This window comes from Tiliqua scincoides, chromosome 1 (genome assembly GCF_035046505.1).
Source record: "Tiliqua scincoides isolate rTilSci1 chromosome 1, rTilSci1.hap2, whole genome shotgun sequence".
NCBI classification, from domain to species: domain Eukaryota; kingdom Metazoa; phylum Chordata; class Lepidosauria; order Squamata; family Scincidae; genus Tiliqua; species Tiliqua scincoides.
Window position 1 is genome coordinate 291,745,047 of NC_089821.1, and position 19,954 is coordinate 291,765,000.

Sequence of the window (19,954 nt, forward strand, 5' to 3'; positions counted from 1 at the left end):
ATGAAACTAGCCAAGTCAAACTACAGGGAAATGGTATTTAGGCTAGACTTGGGGAAGAATGCCCTAACTGCAAGAGCTGTCTGGCACTAGAACAGTCTGCCTCATGCAGTACTGGGGTCTCCTTCATTGGGATTGGAAGCAGAGACTGGATGGCCATCTATCAGAGACATTGCAGCAGTTGTCTGCACCAGTGGCATCGCTAGGAGGGTGTGGGGAGTGTGGTCTGCAGCAGGTGACACGCATGGGGGGAGGTGGCACCATTACTGACCAAAATTTTTAAAATCTTGGTATTTTTGAATACCATCATGTTATATATCATTTAATGCGTAGTTTCATGCAGAATGCAATGGAACAAACCATGCTGAAATATTTTTATTATATCAAGCGTTATAGCCAAAAAAAACAGCAGAGGTAGGGTGATGGTGCATCACCAAACCGACTGTCCACACCCACCCACTGCATGGGAGAAGGTCCATCATGGAGGTGACATGCTGGCCTCCTGCACTGGGTGACACAAACCCTAGTGATGCCACTGGTCTGCACGGAGCAGGCAGCTGGACTAGATGACCTCCAAGGTCAACTCTAACATTTTATGGTTTTAGGCCCAATCCCACCAAAGACTTGCAAAAGTAGAATGTGTATTCTGTTGGCACAGGCTGCCACAAAGCTGCTATAAGGCACTATGCAGCAGTGCAAGCAACTGATGTGCTGGCAGGAAGGCCAGAATCTTCCCCCGCGTGCCAGTGGATGTCAGAAGGCCCACTAGAGCAGGTAAGCCCAGTGCAGAGGGTGGAAAGGGCCAGAGGGAGGGTGGGGAGGGGTGGGGCACGCAGTGGGCAGAATGGGGAAGAAATGGGACGAGGATGAGCTGATTGGGCCCACGGGCGGGGCAGGTTTGTCAGAAGCACCTGCCAAATCCAAACCTCCTTTCCATGATTCAATGCGGACTTGCGCCAACAATATGGGCCGATGATATTGTTGACACAGGTTCAAGTTGACCCATATTAGCTGCTAGAGCTCACCCTGGGACAGAAACCCCCAGGAGACCTCCAGTAGTCCAAACATGCTTCAGGATGCAGCAAAGGCCACTGTATTGCTGCCCAGGGGTTTTGGTAGAATTGAGGGTTTTTATCTATATCAAGGGTCTCCAAACTTTTTGGCCAGAGGGCCGCATCAAATACCTGGCATGGTGCTAAGGGGCGGAAAAAATTTAAATATAAAATTTATATAAATAAATTTGAGATAGAACTTAGATGAGTGAATAAATGAATGAATGGGCTCATTCATTCAACCTCTCTGGCCCTTAGAACACCCTCCAGACACAACCAGAGCATAGTTCCTGTCACGTTTGGCCAAGTGGGCCTCATCTGGCCCCCAGGCCGGGGTTTGGAGACCCCTAATCTATATGATCATAGGAATTAGACAAAATCATGGGGGCTAGATCTGTCAGTGATGACTATAGAACTTCCAGGTGCAGAGGCAGTGTACCGCTAATTTACCAGTCGCGTGGCAGGCCACTGCTGCATGCCCTGCTTGAGAGCTTCCCAGAGACATTTGCTTGGCTGCCCAGTGAAACTGTATGCTAGACTAGATGAATCTTTGGCCTGATCCAGCAGAGCTCTTCATATGTTCTTATGGCCACTTTTTCTTTGGCTTTTGCCAAACACATCTGAATATTTGCATTTATTTATCTAGTCACTCATTCAACTGAGCAACCCATTTCTATTTTAAAAACAGTCAAAATAGTAAACAATAAAAACCAAAGCAGCAATTAAAAAAACAAAACTGAACAAACATTCAACACGTATGCGTTAAAAAAATAAAAGCCAATAACAATGTTACTTACATTACAATACAATCATATTGAAACCAGTGTTAAGAACATAAGAACAGCCCCACTGGATCAGGCCTAAGGCCCATCTAGTCCAGCTTCCTGTATCTCACAGCGGCCCACCAAATGCCACAGGGAGCACACCAGATAACAAGAGACCTCATCCTGGTGCCCTCTCTTGCATCTGGCCTTCTGACATGGCCCATTTCTAAAATCAGGAGGTTGCGCATACACATCATGGCTTGTAACCTGTAATGGATTTTTCCTCCAGAAACTTGTCCAATCCCCTTTTAAAGGCGTCCAGGTCAGACGCTATCACCACATCCTGCGGCAAGGAGTTCCACAGACCAACCACACGCTGAGTAAAGAAATATTTTCTTTTGTCTGTTCTAACTCTCCCAACACTCAGTTTTAGTGGATGTCCCCTGGTGTTATGTGAGAGTGTAAAGAGCATCTCCCTATCCACTCTGTCCATCCCCTGCATAATTTTGTATGTCTCAATCATGTCCCCCCTCAGGTGTCCCTTTTCTAGGCTGAAGAGGCCCAAACGCCGTAGCCTTTCCTCATAAGGAAGGTGCCCCAGCCCAGCAATCATCTTAGTCGCTCTCTTTTGCACCTTTTCCATTTCCAAGTGTTCTTCTGGCTATTTCTTGAATCAATCAGTTGATGTTTAAATTGGATTTTTTAATCATGTCTCACAGCTGCAGCTACACTCTCCTACCGGTATGTTTGTTTACAAGTGAATTCTGGCAGAGGGCTGGCAGAGGGCTGGCCCAAGACCTCCTGATGCCTGAGAAAGCATGCCAAAAGCCAGTGGCGTAGCTAAGTCATTTGCTGCCCAGTGCAAAGAACATTTTGTAGCCCCCTGCAAGGAAATCAAATTTAATTAATTAAATTATGTCTTTTTTTTAATTAAAGTGTTGAAAGTCAGGATTGGGTCATAAATAGTATGAATTAAAACTAAGTTGAATTATTTATTTATTTATTTACCCATTTAATTTTTTTATCCCACTCTCTTCTGAGGGACATCCAAAGTGGCTTACAACAATTTGAACATCTAAAATAAAACTATAAAATGCAATGTAAAAAAGCAGCAATCAATCACAGGCATAATGGATGAACACACAAGCACATAAAATACAATAATCAATAAATCATAAAACCATCAATAAAAGTAGCAGGTGTCAGGTGCTAGACTACAATTAGAAGGCTTGCTGAAATAGAAAGGTTCTTAGAGATCACTCTTGTCTGATATTGGAAGCTAAGCAGGGTCAGGCCTGGTTAGTACTTGGATGGGAGACCGCCTGGGAATACCAGGTGCTGTAGGCTTATACCATAGTCTTTTGAGACTGAAGGTTGCCAACCATTTTAGAGATCACTGGAGGCTTCTAAAAAGGGAGGAAACCAAAGGGACCCTCTTTCAAACCACCACCCCTCTTACTTCCACAAATCTAAATGGCAGATCTAATTTAGAGTCCAATCCTGTGCCCGCCTACTCAGAAGTTCCATTATAGTCAATGGAGCTTACTCCCAGGAAAGTGTGCTTATACAGTTTGAGAGATGCAGGGAGCTGGTGATGATCATAAGAGCCAGCAGCTTACCTTTAGGAACTGGAATAGAATGGAAACTGATGAATTACAAATAAATGATGAGGTGATGATTATTACCAAGAGGCCAGGCCAGGCCTGCTCTGAGTGCCAGCTGCTGCTCAGTGCTCCTACTGCAGCTTGCCTTGCAAGCCTTGCTTTGTGTGCTCTCCTCTTCAGGTTCCTGGCTTGGAGCACAGCCAGGCAGCCAGCCAACTGAGAGCCTAGTCCTATGCATGCCTACTTGGAAGTCAGTCCCATTATAGTCAATGGGGCTTACTCCCAGGAAAGTGTGCATACAATTGCAGCCTTGGAGCACAAGCCTATGCTTGCCTACTTGGAAGTAAGTCCCGTTATAATCAATGGGGCTTACTCCCAAGTAAGTGTGGATAAGATTGCAACTTAGATTGGGCTGCAGTTGTAGGCACACACTGGCTAAACTTTTGCCCCCCTCCCTTGCACTGGTCCCAGCGCCAAGTGTCTGGTTGCCACCTCTTCCCTCCCACTTGACAATGTTTGGAGGGGAAGATCGTGGCACCCGAGCCCGCCCAAGCCCATCGCAACTGGCACAGGCGAGATCGAAGCCAGGAAGGCAGGGAGGAGAGTAGGCGAGGGAAGAACGGGAGAGGAGCAACATCAAGCAGTCCCCTCTTGGCTGCCAGCCCGCGCCTGCAGCCAAACCTAGGCTACAATCCTATGCACAGTTTCCTGGCAGTAAGCTCCATTGACTATAATGGGACTTACTACTGAGTAGACATGCATAGGGCTGGGCTTCTAAGTCGCTCCTCTCTCCTGTATGCCTCCCTCCTGTGTGCCTGTCTGGAGCTAAATTGTGTGTGTCCTGTCCCCCATCCCCCCAATCAATCAAGAAGAGATTGAACTTCTTGCTGTATATCACAGCAGTCGAAGAGGGCAAGCAGCAGCAGACCACACAGTCCCCAGCTGCCACCACCATCTCAGTTGCTGGGCTGGCTGCTCCACCCCACACCTGCAGCCCAATCTAAGTTGCTGGGGGTGGAGAACGGCAGCGTGGAACGAGTGAGTTGACTGTTGCCCCCCCAATCTCCTCTCTCCTGCTGCTTGCCTGCAGCGGCCTCTCTCCTCCTGTGTGCCTGTGTTTGCCTTGCAGCAGCCCAATAGTCACATGGGCATTGTTGCCCGTGCATTGTAGCCCCCCCACCCTGTAGCCCACACACTGTAGCCCCTCCCACCCTGTAGCCTGGTGCATTTGCTACCCCCTGCACCTCCTTAGCTATGCTACTGCCAAAAGCTGCTCCCCTTACCCAATGTTGTGTCAGCCTCTGCTCCTCCCACTCTCGAATGTTTTAGCTCGGCTTTCTCCTCCCCTCCACTTTTCTTCTCTTTCCCCCTCTTCCTTTTTCAATCCAGGGAGGAGAAAGAGGAGTAGTGGAGGCAAGCCAGAGAGGAAGCCAGATATGGCGCACCCACACCCCACCAATCTGTTTCCTCAGGCGATTGCTTCAGCTGGCTTTGCGGAGGAGCCAGCCCTGTTCCCTGTTGCTTCTGAAAAAGAGGTAAACCTCTTAACAGCCATTCAGTATGGCATGGTTTTACTTGCTCAGGACTAAAAGATACCAGCTAGTTCATGCCCCTTGACCCATAAGGCTGGTTTACTACTTTATACCAGACGTTTCAAACTGTGAGCTGTAGTTCCCCAGGGAGCCATGGAAGCCAGCCACTGAAACCTCACGGAAAACCCACCACCCTATACAACGTATAGGATTGTAGCCCTAATGGGCAGCCACAGCCAACGGCCCAGTAGATCAGGGGAGCCACCAGTTGAAAAAGAACCACTGCCTTGTCCTATTCAGACTCCAACGTACCACAATCAAAGAGCAGCTTGGTCACTGATTTTTTTTCTCATTTCCCTGGCAATGGTGTCAGGAGAATGGTGATTCCCTCATCCCTCCTTGATTCCTAGCACACTATGGTAGCTGCATATCAGGTGCAAGGAATGCAGGGCACTGGGGTTTTTCAGTGCTACCAACCCATGAAATTATAGAGAAACGACCATCGACAGCACTTCTTGCTTCAAACAGACAGCCATTCCTGCATGCCAAGCATTGAGGAAGTGGGAGAGAAAGACTCCTAGCAACAAGAAAATGGGGGAGATGGGAGGAGACTTGAAGGCAGGGGGCCTATATTGATGACTAGGAAGCAGGCAGGGTGGGAGCGAAGTCTTAAATTTCTTCTTGCTGGTTGGCAACCTTCAGTCTCGAAAGACTATGGTATAAGCCTACAGCACCCGGTATTCCCAGGCGGTCTCCCATCCAAGTACTAACCAGGCCCGACTCTGCTTAGCTTAAATGCAGAAGAATTAATGTTTTGGTCATCATGCTAATCTCTCATTGAAGGTGAACATTAGAAATGAGCCAGGTTAGACCTCCAAGCCATGCCCAGATAAAGTTTGGTTGCATCACTTCTCATGATGTTAATTCTGATTTTTTTAAAAAAAACAAAAAACCATGCTTCTCTTTGCAAATAAAGCAAAGTGTTCATGGTACGGGAGCTTAAAATTCCTCCACAATGAATATTTCCAAACAGTGGCGTAACTAGGGTTTGTGTCACCTGGTGCAGGAGGCTAGCGCATCACCCCCATGATGGACCTCTTCCCATGCAGTGGGCGGGGCAGTGCTCTGCGCAGTGGGCATGGAGATGCACCATTGCCTCACCCGCTGGTTTTTGGGCTATAACTTTTGGTAGAGTAGAGATATTTCAATGCGGTCTGTTTCATTGCATTCTGCATGAAATCACACATCGAATGATATATAACATGATGGTATTATTCAAAAATACCAAGATTTTAAAAATTTTGGCCAGTAGTGGTGTCACCCCCCCATGGCTTGTCACCCGATGCGGTCCACACCCCCCACACCCTCTTAGTGATTCCACTGCATCCAAACTTGGATTCACATTCACATGGAGGAGTTGTATCTGGATTTAGCTATGTTAGCCTGGTTCATACATGTATATCTGTCTTTTTTTTTTTTCCAAAATGCCTACTGTATAAGCGCAGAATGGTATCTGAACTAATTCTACTGAAAACCACTATTTCAGGTGATGTGAAGCAATATGAAGCATTGCTGCCCCATCTATGATGGTGTGTTCTCACATAGAAGTCATAATCTGGTTTTGTGTGTTCTTTGAAGACCGCAGGTGTGACCCAGCCCATACCTGTGATCACAATGTCAGAAGGAAAAAATTTGTCTGCCATTGCAGGAATCACTTCTGGATGTAACCATGTGCAACTCTCTGTTGCAGTTACACCCAGCTGGCTGGCTGTAGAGGAAGTTTGCTGTGTGGACCAGCCCTAAGAGACATGGGGTGGCTTTCTTTTCAACCATTTTGCAGCCACTCAATAATTCCAGAGCTGGACAACTGTTAAACTTTATTGCAGTTGCTAACTTGCACCGGATAAGTAGGCCCTTGGTCACTATAAACTGATGTTACGTACATTAAAGCTAATACACCCTTCCTAATGATCTCACCCATGTTTATAGAGAGTGGCTGGCTCTGTGCTGCATTCATTTTAAGTGTGTGTTTCCCAGGGGATAAAACACTGACCTGCAGTGCTTAAGAGCTGCAATCTGTAATAACACAAAAGAAATAAGCAGCTTCGAGATAAACTTTTTATTCCTGCTGGCCACCTAGAGCCTGGGCGTCCAGAACATTGCTATCACATTTTGATCTTGAAAAGAAAATCTTTTACTGTGTGTTGCCATGTACATTTTGGGGTACAGAGGGTTCTTCCCAGGCAGTATGGTACAAACATGGAGAATTTGACTCTGGGATAAAGAGAAATGGCACTTCTAGGGTTCCATAGCAGCTGGGGGGGGGGCAATTTTTGACTAGAAAAGAGCACAGAAGAAAGGGGTTAAAGAACCCAGTGAGTTCATCATCCCTCCATCCTGTCCAACAGGGGAAAGTCCACATCATAGAAGGAGGGGAGCAACATGATTTGGAGGATGAGAGGTAAAAAGATGTGAAGTCAGGGGATTGTTTCTTTGTACATAAGAGGAATGGGAAAGGAGATAGGAATGCTAAGTTGAAGTCCAGTACTGTGGTCTCTTGATTCCACCTTTTTGAAAGTGAGCCTTACTCTAATCCCTGCCTGAGACCAAGAAGCCAGAGACTGACATTGCTCCTCCCAGGTATCAATTCCCGGCATTGGGGTAATGGCAAAGGCAGCTACAGGAGTTGGGAGTTGGAATGGCCCTAGGCCCCTAGTGCTTGTCTGGGGTGCTTCTGGTTTCCCCTTCGGCTCACACTCTTACTCCTGTCCTCCCTTCAGCCTCCTCCACCTGACTTTTATAATGGATAAAGTTGGGATATAATGTTATTAAAAAAAAAAAATCCTATAAAATGGATCCTAGTGAGTTCAATGGGGCTGACTCTCTCAAATACATTTTCATGGGCATGTGGTTTGCTGCACTATGTCTTGAGGGTAAAACCCCTTGAAATAAATGGGACTTCCTTCCAAATAGAGACAGCCAAGTACAAAATGTAGGTGAAATTTCCAGATTGCTGAAGACCCAGAATTCTGCATTGCTGCCTCCCCTATCAAGCTACGATGCCAAAGAATCAACCCTCCAATCATCTGGAAACTTCCTGTGCTTTACACTGACCTTTTACGTCTGTGAAGGACACCTGATAAGTCCTTTAGCCTACTGCCAAGCCCGAGATGCTTTCCACTTTGGTGCTGGTGGTTCCACGCTAATTAAAAGTGGATTTATGTAAACCACAAGCTTTGACTCTCTTTTTTTAAGGTATTTGTTTTATGAATTAAAAAAAAAAAAAATGCTAGCTTCATTATTTATGTCATGCAGCAAAACGAGACCATGACAGATGAGTTTCTTTGCGTGTGCTGATAATAGTTTGATTATCTCACTTAGGGCTATTTACAGAACTAGAAGTTGATTGATTGGAAATACAAAGGCTCGGCAAAAGCTCTCATTTGCCTTCAAGCCAACATCCCAGACTATAACTTTAAAAAAAAATCCTCCATGATATGACACCAACGGGAGATTAGGGATCCCATCCCTTTTCTTTTCTTTTCCCAAGAAACGTCTTAATTCTTGAGCCCTAATAACAGAATGACAATAATATGACAGCACACACATTTGCATAAATCCAGTGTCACTTAGCTATAGGAGGCAGGTGAGTCTTATAAGGTGAAATTCGTGAGCAGGTCAATAAGGTAAATTAGTCAATTCTCTCGGAGTAAATGGAAGAGTCATAGCTTTTGGCAGGTATGTGCCACATTTAATTTCTGCTAATCTCCTTTAAGTAAGGGAAGCACAGAAGTGTACAGTTCCAATGTATATCAGTGACTACTTTCTCTCCCTTGCTCTGTTCCATAGAGACATGCAAATTTAAGACGTGCATTTTCACATAGTTGTATTCTGATTCTTCATCAAGCACATGGAATGCTAACAGAAAAATCCCTAAAGGAGGTGCTGGCTTCAGCAGGGGACTCTTGGCATTTGTCTAATAGCCTCCCAGTTTTAAGTAGCCATGAGAGATTTGGGCCTAGTTTTTGGAAAGCTGTGCAGCTGCTAGATTAGCAAAAGTATTTGGGGTGACATTCCATACATACATACACTCCAACTGTCACTACTTACCTAGGTCAATCCCTCTTTCCTGCAATGTGTTCCTGATGAATCATCATCTCTATTCTGCCTTTGGGGAATGGTTTATTAAATGACCTAGCATGGATGGCTGAAGCAGTCATTCTTTAAGACCCAGCTCCTTTTTCACCCATCTAGCTCAGGATTCGCTACACTGACTCAGGGCGGCTCTCTAGGGTTTCTGACAGAGGTCTTTCTCAGAGGTCTTTCTTAGCCTCACCTGTGATATCAATATGCCCAGCTCACAATATGGAAATATCCCAAGATGCCCAGTTCACCCATAAGGCTCTTCTCTGACCAAAAGCTATCCCTCTCAGAGAGCCAGCTAGCTGTAGGTATGGGTTCACAAGGGTGAACAGAAAAGTCATAAATAAAGGCCAATCAACAAATGAGGATGAAAGGTTTAGGGTAAAAAGGGATGAGTTAGAGTACCAGACCCCCTGTAATGGATATCTCTGTAAACAAATTGCCGATGCTTATCGAATTGCCCTCCTGATCAACATCCTGAGGCTCAAGATGTTGATCTGATAACAATGTCAAATGTTGTTTGTGTGCCTGTTGGTCTGTTATTCTTCCCATGGATGCTATCCTCTCTTTGTGTGCTTTTGTCCCCCCTCCCCTATTTAGAATGCCCTATAAAACCTGCCTCATTGTAGCTTTTCGGGGTCCTCCACTTGTGTGTGTGTGGGGGGTCCCGTTTGCAAATGAGTAAACGTTAGAAGTCCTTTGAATTCTCCTGTCATCTTTTGATTGCCTCTCCAAAAATCCAAAGAACCGTGTGTGTGTTCATGCGGGAACACCTGAGATTACAAGCCAGAGCTAGTGAAAGACCAAAATGAGTGGGTCCACCATATAATGCAAATACAACACAGGAGGTTCACTGGAAGCAGGAGCTTGCATAATGGGATTCTCTTTTGTCCCTAAGGTGTATGACCTGAGATGGCAAACAGAGTTCTTGGCTGACTTTCATGGAGAGCAGTGTCCAATGTTTCTATTGTCCCTTTGGGACATAATGGCAGACACAGCTAGCCTGGGCAGGCAGGTTAAGAGGTGCTGCCTGGCATCAGTGGTGTCACCAGTGCAGGAACTGCCTGGGGCGGAGGTCATCCCTCCAAGCCACACAACACCCCCCTGTACTCACCTAGAGCAACATGCAACACCTAGAAGTGGTTCAGAAGTGGGTCACAATGATTGCATTTGTGACCATTTGTGATTGTTTGGAGCCAGGGGGATGGGAGGGCTCATGCACCCCCAAACACTGCATGGACCTCCACTTGGTGACAGCTTGGAAGATGTGCCCATCATCCCTCCCCAGACCATGTGAACCAGGGCAGGCCCCCCCTGCTCCCCGCTTGCTACGCTACTGCCTGGCATCAAGGCATGTACTATCTATGATTGCTTATGTGGGCACAGTACCCATAAAATAAAATAGTTCAGGAAGATCATTGCAGGTAACAGCCTTTCCTCCACCCTCCCAAAAGAGGTGCCCAGTGTATTGTTACAAAACAGTAAATACAAAAGTACAGATAAAACAATATATAAATGCAATAAAAATCAAGATCATATAAAATTATATGCAATTGGCAATGCCATTAGGTTGACAAAGAGAACGTTAGAGTAGTCAGTGGTTTTTCTGCAAGCGTTCTTTGACACAGTGTATACTGGAGCTAAGATACATTCCCTTGCTCTTAAGAAAGATAAATGATGCTTTATGCTGTTAAATGTGCCTTACGCTCACCTGAAAAAAGGAGCAATCCAAGCCCTCGTGTATGCCACGTTCCCTCTCCTATTCATTTCACAGAGCTGTACAATGTGCCATGAAGTGTAGTGCTACAACCTTCCTTTCCAAGCCAGTGATTTGCAGCTTTTTACCTGTTCCCACAGATACACTGACAGCCTGACCCCGCCATAGTCTGCAGGCAGCATGCCAACTTGCAGACACAGGCCAGATTGCACAGGGTTGTTCACATATTATGTAGCATCCTGGCACAGAGTGTCTGTTCCTGGGTTAGCTGTCTGCGCATGGATACACATACCCATGCACCTGGGCTCATTTTTACAGATCAACAACCAATCTAACTGTATACAGATTGTGCCTTTCACTTACTCAAACGGGTGAATGATTGGCAGACGGGCATAACTGATGTACAGATGGGCAGACTGATCCTACCTAACTCACCCCACCAATGCAGCCATGCTAAGGGGGTACACACTGCATCCTGCGGGGGAGTTTCAGGTCCTGGGGGCTACCTCAAAGTAAGGGAACATTTGTTCCCTTGGCCCGAGGTAAGCTTCCACTACCCCAATGGACCTGCTCCAGCTACTTTGCTGGTACAAGTTCAAGTAGACCCAGGCAGTTGCACTGAGACTGGTAAGGGAGAGAGGATATTGGCAGCACAGCTGACACCAACACCGTCCCTTCCCAGCCTCAATCCATCCTCCCTGTCCCAGTACCCTATCCATTCCTCTCCTTCCTAGCCCTGTTCCGCCCAACCCTTATCGTCCACCCCCCCCCCCGCACAGATTTACCAGTGCTGGAGCTCATTGGCAGGCTTTGGTTGCATAAGCCCAGCTACTTGCCACTTGCAGTGGCAGCCAGGCTGCACTGTATGGTGTGTCACCTTTTGAGACAGCCATAAAGCACATTGTGATGCTGAAATATGAGTTCTGGCAGCTCGGTGGACAATAAGGATGGAGCCTTAACACTATTTGTAGCCTGGTACACAGATGTACCTAGGTACAATGCAATGTGAGATCAAAGAGCCTCACAGTATCACTTTTAGGAGCACGGCCTTTTCAGTGGTGGCTCTGGTTCTTTGGAAAAGGAGCCAAGTTATGGCCCAATCCAATTGAAATGTGGTGTCAACAGAACACATGTACACCTGGTATGCACTGTCATAAGTGGGCATTAGTTCTAATGCCAAGTTGAGAACAATGGGATTAAGCCAAAGGCTTTACCAAAGAAGTGGGTATTGAAAGAAAGAAAGAAAGAAAGAAAGAAAGAAAGAAAGAAAGAAAGAAAGAAAGAAAGAAAGAAAGAAAGAAAGAAGGGGTGCACCTTCAAAAGGGCATTTTGGGAAGGAGCTACAGACATAGAGGGGGCAGCAAGGGGAAAAGGATGAAAAGGATGGTTAGCCCAATCCTATCCTGTGCTGGAACAGGCAGGCCAACTGGACTCCAGGCAACTCAGAGTCAGGAGATTTATTTCCCATTACCCAATGTCACACAGCAGCCACCTCAATGGGGCTACTTGGATCTGGGCCTGCAAAATCACTGGCACAGATCTGAACAGCCTGGTGTAATGCCAGGCTGTTCAGGAGGGGGGTTAGGATCCAGCCGAAGTGCCAGAGGCCAGTGCCACCCCTTCCTAGGCCCAGTCTGCCCATTGCCTGCCCTCCCCCCACACTGAAACTCCCCTATTCCGCCGTCCCCAACCCCCAGACTGGGCTCCCCAGGCTGACACAACCTTACCTTGCATCAACCAAGGGGAGACCAGCATCCACCCTCATGTCAGCCATCTGAGTCGTTGTAGAAATACCTTACAGCACGTTGGCGATACTTCCAGGATGGCTCAAGGGACTTGCACTGGCCCAGCAAGCACTTTGGATTGGGCTCTGAACCATTTTAGTGAGGAGACACAGTCAGAGGAGCCAACAAAGGTCCATGTTGGGACATGTTGGGAAACTTTGTATCTTCTGAACCAAAATCAGCCAAGACAGCAAACCACCATGAGGTTGTCATTGGATTAAATGGGTATCTGCTATAAACAACTTCTGCAACCAGGTGACTGAGATCATTGGAATCTCAGGGGATGGCTTAGTCCTTCCCTGCCATTAGGTAAACACTCAATTTAAATGCAGTCAAACATCCCAGAACATTCTTTGGTTGACCAGTGGGGTATTTTGTTTCTCTTGATTCAAACTGTATCAGAGACTTCATCTTTTAGGGTCATTAGCAAAGGGCATTCTGGCCTCTCTGCCCAGGCTTCATAGAATAAGCTGGCCTGGGATATATATATTTTAGCAACCATCCCCCAAATGTGTTTGCACCTTCTGCCCTTGCAAACTTCTGTAAGGTTGGTTCTTACTGCTAAAGCTGGAAGTCCTGCTCTGAGAAGGCAGGCTGTTTAGTACACTTCATGGGCTCTGATTTGTGTTTCCTTTCTGGCATTCAGAACGAGCATCCCAGCTGAGTAGCAGCTCTACAGACCAAGGGCAGGACAGCTAGCCAAACCAACATATCATTTGCCATTAAGATAGGGGGATGAGTCAGGCAAAACAGAAAAAGGCTCCCTTTCAAACTTCACAAGACTTTTCCTGCCTTCTGGCAGGCTGGAAAAAAACGATGTCATCGTGGACCAGAGTCCTATTAGCGTATCATCCTTTCCAATCCCTTTTTTCTCATTGGCTGGTTTCCCATCAGGCAGCTCTTTAACATGTGTGCAGGAAAGATCAAATCTATCAGACTCAGCAGCTTTGATGGGCATGACATCCTGGTTGCTATGAATGCTCCACCAAGGAAGTCTTCTTGGACAATGACCAAGCCAAAGCGCCAAAAGTCTCTTTCTAATGCAGTTGGAACCAGGGCACCAAGCCAAGTGTTTTCCTCATTGTCATATCAGATGATTTAAACTAAAGGGAAACAACTTGAACTGCCCAGTCCTACCACTACAATGCTATAGCACGCAGCTGCACTAACAGAGCACTACTGCATGCTATGGTGGGGAGACAATCAGATGACCAGTGAGAGGTCAGTACAAATCTTTACTTACTTCCCAGTAAGCCCCCTAATTGCCTATGCCCCATAAGGTATGGGATCCATACCAGCTATTTTCTGATGTACATTCAAGGAGAGAAAGGGACAGGTGGGTTGAAAAATTGGAAATAGGATCCAGTGTGTCCCTTTCCAGCTGAGCTCCACTCCCCCCAGTCCTCTACTCACTCACTTCCCCCCCGTCCTCAAACCTCCCCGGAACTTCCTAGAAACTGCCTGCAAACCACCCCTTCTGCCACCCCTTCTGCCAACTTTTCTGGGCTAGCGAAGCACCCAGGTGAAACTGACATGCACACAGAGCCACTGACCATTTCTTCCAGTGGCTTCATTGCATGCAGTTTTCACACGCAGTGGGCCCTATTGGAGCAGATTGCTAGATCTGCTGCCATAGGCCCTCTATAAGATTGGATCTTAAATTAAATATGGAGGACAGCTTCCTATCCATAAGAGTAGATTATAAAGAGAGAAAAAGGACAGCATTAGACGTCACGTTGAAAAACATTCATGTTATCATTAGGCCAACTAAGGGTCCAATCCTGTGGTCCGCACCATGCCTCCGCGGCGCAGACCACAGTCGCAAACATGCCGTTAGGCACGTTCGCAGGGCTTACTGCCGGGCTCCCACCAGAGGTGGCTCAGCTCCAGCCAGCGCTGAGCCACTGCCCGGCGGGCGCCTGCGTTCCGCAGCTCAGCAGTGCCTGCACCACCAGGCTGCGGAACAGCAAACAGGGCCGGGACAGGGGTATTCTGGGGAGGGGGGAGGTGTGGAGGCCGGCAAGACGTGGGGAGGGGGGCATGCCAGAGGTATGTCTGGGGCGGGCGGGAGGGGGATCCTAGGCGCTCGTGGAGGCTGCGTCCCTTACACGAGTGCCTTTACTTTAGCGGCACCCTTGGAGGGGCTGCCTCCCTTACCCGGGGGAAGGGGACAAATGTTCCCTACTCCCGAGGTGCCTCCCGCGGTAGCACAGGAAGCACTGGATTCGGTGGCAGCCCTTGTGGTGCTGCCGAGCGGGGGCACTCCAGGCAGCTCAGGATTGGACTGCCCATTAGGATTGGGCTGCCCGACAGCTTCCTAGGGCGCAAACCTCAGAGGGGCACAATACTGACCTTTGAGGGGCATAGTTTTATACAGGTTAGTTTTTTTTAACCAACGTGAAAAAGTTATTTTAGTAAGTTCTATATTTTGTTTAGGAAGTTTTTATGGGGTTCTGCAACACCAAGGATTTCATTAAAACGGATGCAATTATCACATAAGGAGGGAGGGTTTGGACTTCCTGACCCTAATCTGTACCATTTTGCATACTTGTTAACTTTCTGCAATAGATGGAACAACCAGCAAAATGAGACACCATCATGGGTGGTGTTAGAAATGTCTGTGTTAGCTCCCTTGTGTAAATGGGTAGCATTGGGATCTAAACACGTTACTAATCGACAAGTACCTATGACAGTAATCTCAGCTAGATATATTTGGAATATGATGGCATGGAAGTTTGAATTTGATCCCTATTCCCACTGTAGATTACCGTTATGGATGAATCCAACTTTAGAGATTAATAGGGAATCTTTTGTATGGAGGAGCTGGACTGATAGGGCAATTTTTACATTAGATCAACTTATCGATCAGGATCATGAATTTTTTTCATTTGATAGACTTAGTGAACATTATCATCTTCCAAAGTCCATTAGCTGGCAATAGTTACAGTTGCAACATTTATTAGTTTCTAAATTTGGTCCTTCTGCACTATCTGCTGCACAAACTCCCCTACTCCTAGACATACTTATGCAGTCTGTTGATATGAAGAAACCAGTAAAATTTGTTTATAAATACCTAATGTCATGTACAGGTGCAGCCTATTTATCCACAGATTTTTTTATCTGTGGATTTGTTTCAAGGAGAATAGGGTGGGGGTACTGAAAGTCACACACACCTTTGCCTCCTTTTCCCTGCGCTGGCTTCTCGATCTGTTTCCAGGCAGCCCAAAACACTGCAAAAAGGCTCCGCCTCACCCAGGCAGGGAAATAGCCCTGGAGCCCTGGAAGAGGCTTCCCTTGCAAAGGAACAGTAACATTCCTGGAGCCCCTGAGCCAGCAGAGGCTGAAGAGGGGAAGGGGGGACCAAAAACCTCTGTAGCCAGAACACGTACAGCAAGGTGGAGCTCTCTCTCTCTCACACACACACACACGCACGCACGCACGCAAGTGCAGTAGCCACAGAGGGGAGATTGCTTTAAAAAACCCTGGGAGTGTTTGCTGAGCCTTGGAGGTGAGGGTGAGCAGAGAGCTGGAGTACAAGTCCCAGAATGCTCTGGGGCAGAGGAGTTTCCATGATGGCTGTGGCCAGGGAGTACTGCAGGAGTGGCCGCAGCAAAGAGGAGGAGGAGAACCTGCAGTGCTGTCAGGAGGCTGCCTGGGACAGAGAGGACTCACAAGCAAGCTCAGGATCCCACCTATGAAAGGGGAAGGAGGGAGGGGATTGATAACAGCTGCCTTAGTTTCCTTCCATCCAGAAGTGTCAGGCTGCAGTGTATTTGCGTAACTCTATGGGATTTAGCACAACACATTTTTGGTTAATCACGCCAAGTCACTGAACGGAACTAATGCGGATAAATAGGCTGTACCTGTACTAAGTTTGATACACTTTTACTTCGAACTAAATGGAACTCTGAATTGGAATGACCTATCCTGGGTGAGCAATGGGCTGTGCATAAAGTACACCTAATACAGCAAAAAATACTCTTTAGAATATATTGGACACCACGGAGGCTGTTCCTTAAAGGACTTAGTAAGGAAACTAGATGTTGGAGATGCTCGAGTTTGAATGCTACACTTACACAAATGTTGTGGTCATGTCCTGTTATTGTAAGCTTTTGCGATGAAATAATTAATATTATAAAGATAGTGCTACAGCAACCTTTAATTTTTATGGATATGTATGCAATTCTTCATTATCTACCTGTTATCTGGAGACTCACACCTGGACAACTGAAGTGGACTCCCTGTGCCCTCATGTTCGCAAAAAGACTTATATTACTTCATTGGAAGGAGAGATGCCCAGCTACAAATGCCCAATGGACGAATGATACTTTGCATTTATCAGTATTCGAGTGAATGGCCTATCAACTGCATATGGATTTATTTGAGGATATCTGGAGGCCATTCCTTGACATAATAACATAAGCCGCATGAAGTGTTGATATGTAGATACTCTGGTTGTGTATATGTATAAATATTTTTCCCCTTTTTTAAAAAAAAAGTAATTTATAAGCACTTATCGATGTAATATTCTCTTTTTGTTTGTTTTGTTTATGCAATACAATAAAATTTAGGGGGGAAAAAACCTACATAAAAAAATGTAACTGACAATTCTATATTTTTTATTTTAAGATGAATACCACAACAGTGATATAGAATATAATTGATTATGAAGACATCTGAAAATTTCTACTTCAGTTAGGTTTGTCTAGGGCACAAAAACAAGCTGCTACCAGCCCTGCCCCGGTGTCCCACTGAACTTAAAGTGTGAGGCTTCTGACTTGTCGAACAGACAAGATGAAACACAAACACTGCCAGGATTGGCACTGACATTTCTAAAAGGTGAAATTCAAAGCAAATTTCAGGGTCCAACTGTGAGCAGAAACATCAGAGAAGTTTCAAAGAGAAGCCAAATTCAGTTCCATAGGGTAAGTGAAATTTCTCAGGAGATTTCTGCACATCCCTAAAAAAGTGTATGAACTTTGGCTCAGCAGAATAATTTTTAAAGGTAGACCAAAAACTAGAGATAAACGCAGCAGTTGCCTTTCTGGTATAGCCACCAAGATGTACAGTGTAAGGCTTGTGCAACCCCCAAGAACTGGTCTATTAGCATGCAAGTGGCCATCCCTGAGACATTTGGAGTCCCGTCTTTCAATGAGCCATAACACTGAGGTCATGGTTATTGGTGCTCATTAAAGTTCCCACGGTGCTCTGCAAAGATGGGCTGGTGGCTTCCATAGTGGGCACCAATTACTTTGTTAATTAGCTGACTTTCCTCATACAGAGAGTGTCTACTGACAGAATTCTTAATTAGCTCAAAAGGTTGCTAACCAACATATTTTACATTAAATATTTCCAATGCATTTAGCTAATTTAGCTCCTACTGTGGTGTACAAAGCCTGGCAATTACAAGAGGTTAGATATGATTTTATTTTTTTTTTACATTAGATTCAGAGTCTTCCACTTGGGCACGGGTGGAGGAAGAAAGCACAGATATATTTCCTTTATGATTACTACAATATGGAAATGATGCACAGAGGGCAGACTAGGTACCTTTATTGCCTTCTGGATGCTTGCATTTCCCTATATTCTTGCACTGGTTACCTAGATCTTGTACAGATTGCAACTGGAGTTTAAGAGCCCAGTCCTAATCGGGACTAGCACTAGAGCAAGCACCTGCTGCAGCGGTGCTAGAGGTGTGGCAAATGTGCTGTAAAGCATGTTTGTGATGACTTTGGAGTAAGGAGCACTGACAGGAAATCCTGCACCATCTCACCAGTGCAGAATCCAGACCCAAGGTGACCAATGCTGGCAAATACAATGCCAAGCGGCTCAGGGGCAGGGGTAGGGAGGAATCAGGTCCAGGAAGAGGGGTCGGTGGAGGAGGACTCCATTATATCCTAATCCCCTTCCTGGGCCTTCCCTTACCCAAGGAAGACCTCCAGCCTGCTCAATTCCAGCCCTGGATACTGTCTGGGCCATGTGGCTCTGCTGCTCCAGCATTGAATAGGATTGGGCTGTCTGTTATATTTTTTTCTCAAGAATGCCGGTGTACTGTGGCTGTTATTAAAAATGTGTGTCCCGCTTGTTCTCCCACAGCAGGGCCCAAAGCAGCTAACAGGAGAAGAGAAATCAGACTACAGGGCCACCAAGCTCAGTATTGACTGCATTAACTGGCAAGACCTCTCCAGGATTTAGATACAAGGCCTTCCTAGCCCTACTTGGATTGTGAACCTGGGCTCTTTGACATGCGAAGCACTTGCTCTCCTATTGAGCTCCAGTGATATCCTCTAGGCAGCCACATAAAACAGGACAATAAAACAGATGGATCAGCAGCCAGCTACTGGCTAAAATCCCAGCAGCGGAGGGTCATCAACCTCTCCTCAAAGCTTCCTGAAAGAGGCCAGCTTCCTGAAAGAGGTTCAACAGGCCAGCAAGGTATATGGTAGCCAGATGGGATTCTTTCAGAAAGATGTTTCATAGCATTGATACCCTGACTGAAAAGGCTCTGCTGTTTGTACCCTCTTGTGGCATCTCTCATAACAGGGTGAACATGAAGCAGGACCTCTGATTTATTGGACTTCATGGGAAGGAATATTATTTTGAGCTCAGCATCAGTGCATGATTGGATTGAGCTCAGAATCAAATAGTGCAGCATTTCTCAAACTGTGAGTCAGGACCCACTAGGTGGGTCATGAGCCAATTTCAGGTGGGTCACATAGTACCTAGCTCAGCTGCCGTTGAAAATACAGGGTACAGAGCTGCTGGGCAGGGTGGTCTCCTGGTGGGAGAGAGGTGTAGTGCTTTGCCCTGATTAGGTGGGAAAATGAGATGCTGGGAAAGGGGGAGGGCTGTGTGTTGGAGAAGGATCCAAATCTGAGTTCCTCTTTGAATTCTGAGCTATTCAGAATAACAGCATGAGCATGCTGTGTAATGGAACCTGTGGCTGATTGTAGCTTAGGCTTAAAGTCTAAATTGATGATGTCACTTCTGGCCATGACATCATTTCCAGTGGGTCCAGACAGATTTTCATTCTAAAAAGTGGGTCCCGGTGCTAAAAGGTTTGAAAAGCACTGAAAAAGTGCATAATAATTTATTTGGAAATGCAGGTAGGTCCCCCTACCTGCAGGGGTTCTGTTCTGGGTGGGGGGGAGGCATGAATACAGAAACCATGAATATGGGGAACACTTGTATGTATAGTAGCCCCTGCACACTCTCCCCATGCGCCATTACTGTATCTTTGCCTTATGTAGAAGTACTTGCAACATGAGTGTTTCTTGTTTAACAGTCTTCCTTAACCAAATAGCCGAACATGCAGGCAACAAGCCTGCACGCTATAGAGAGACTAACAGGAAGCAGGAATC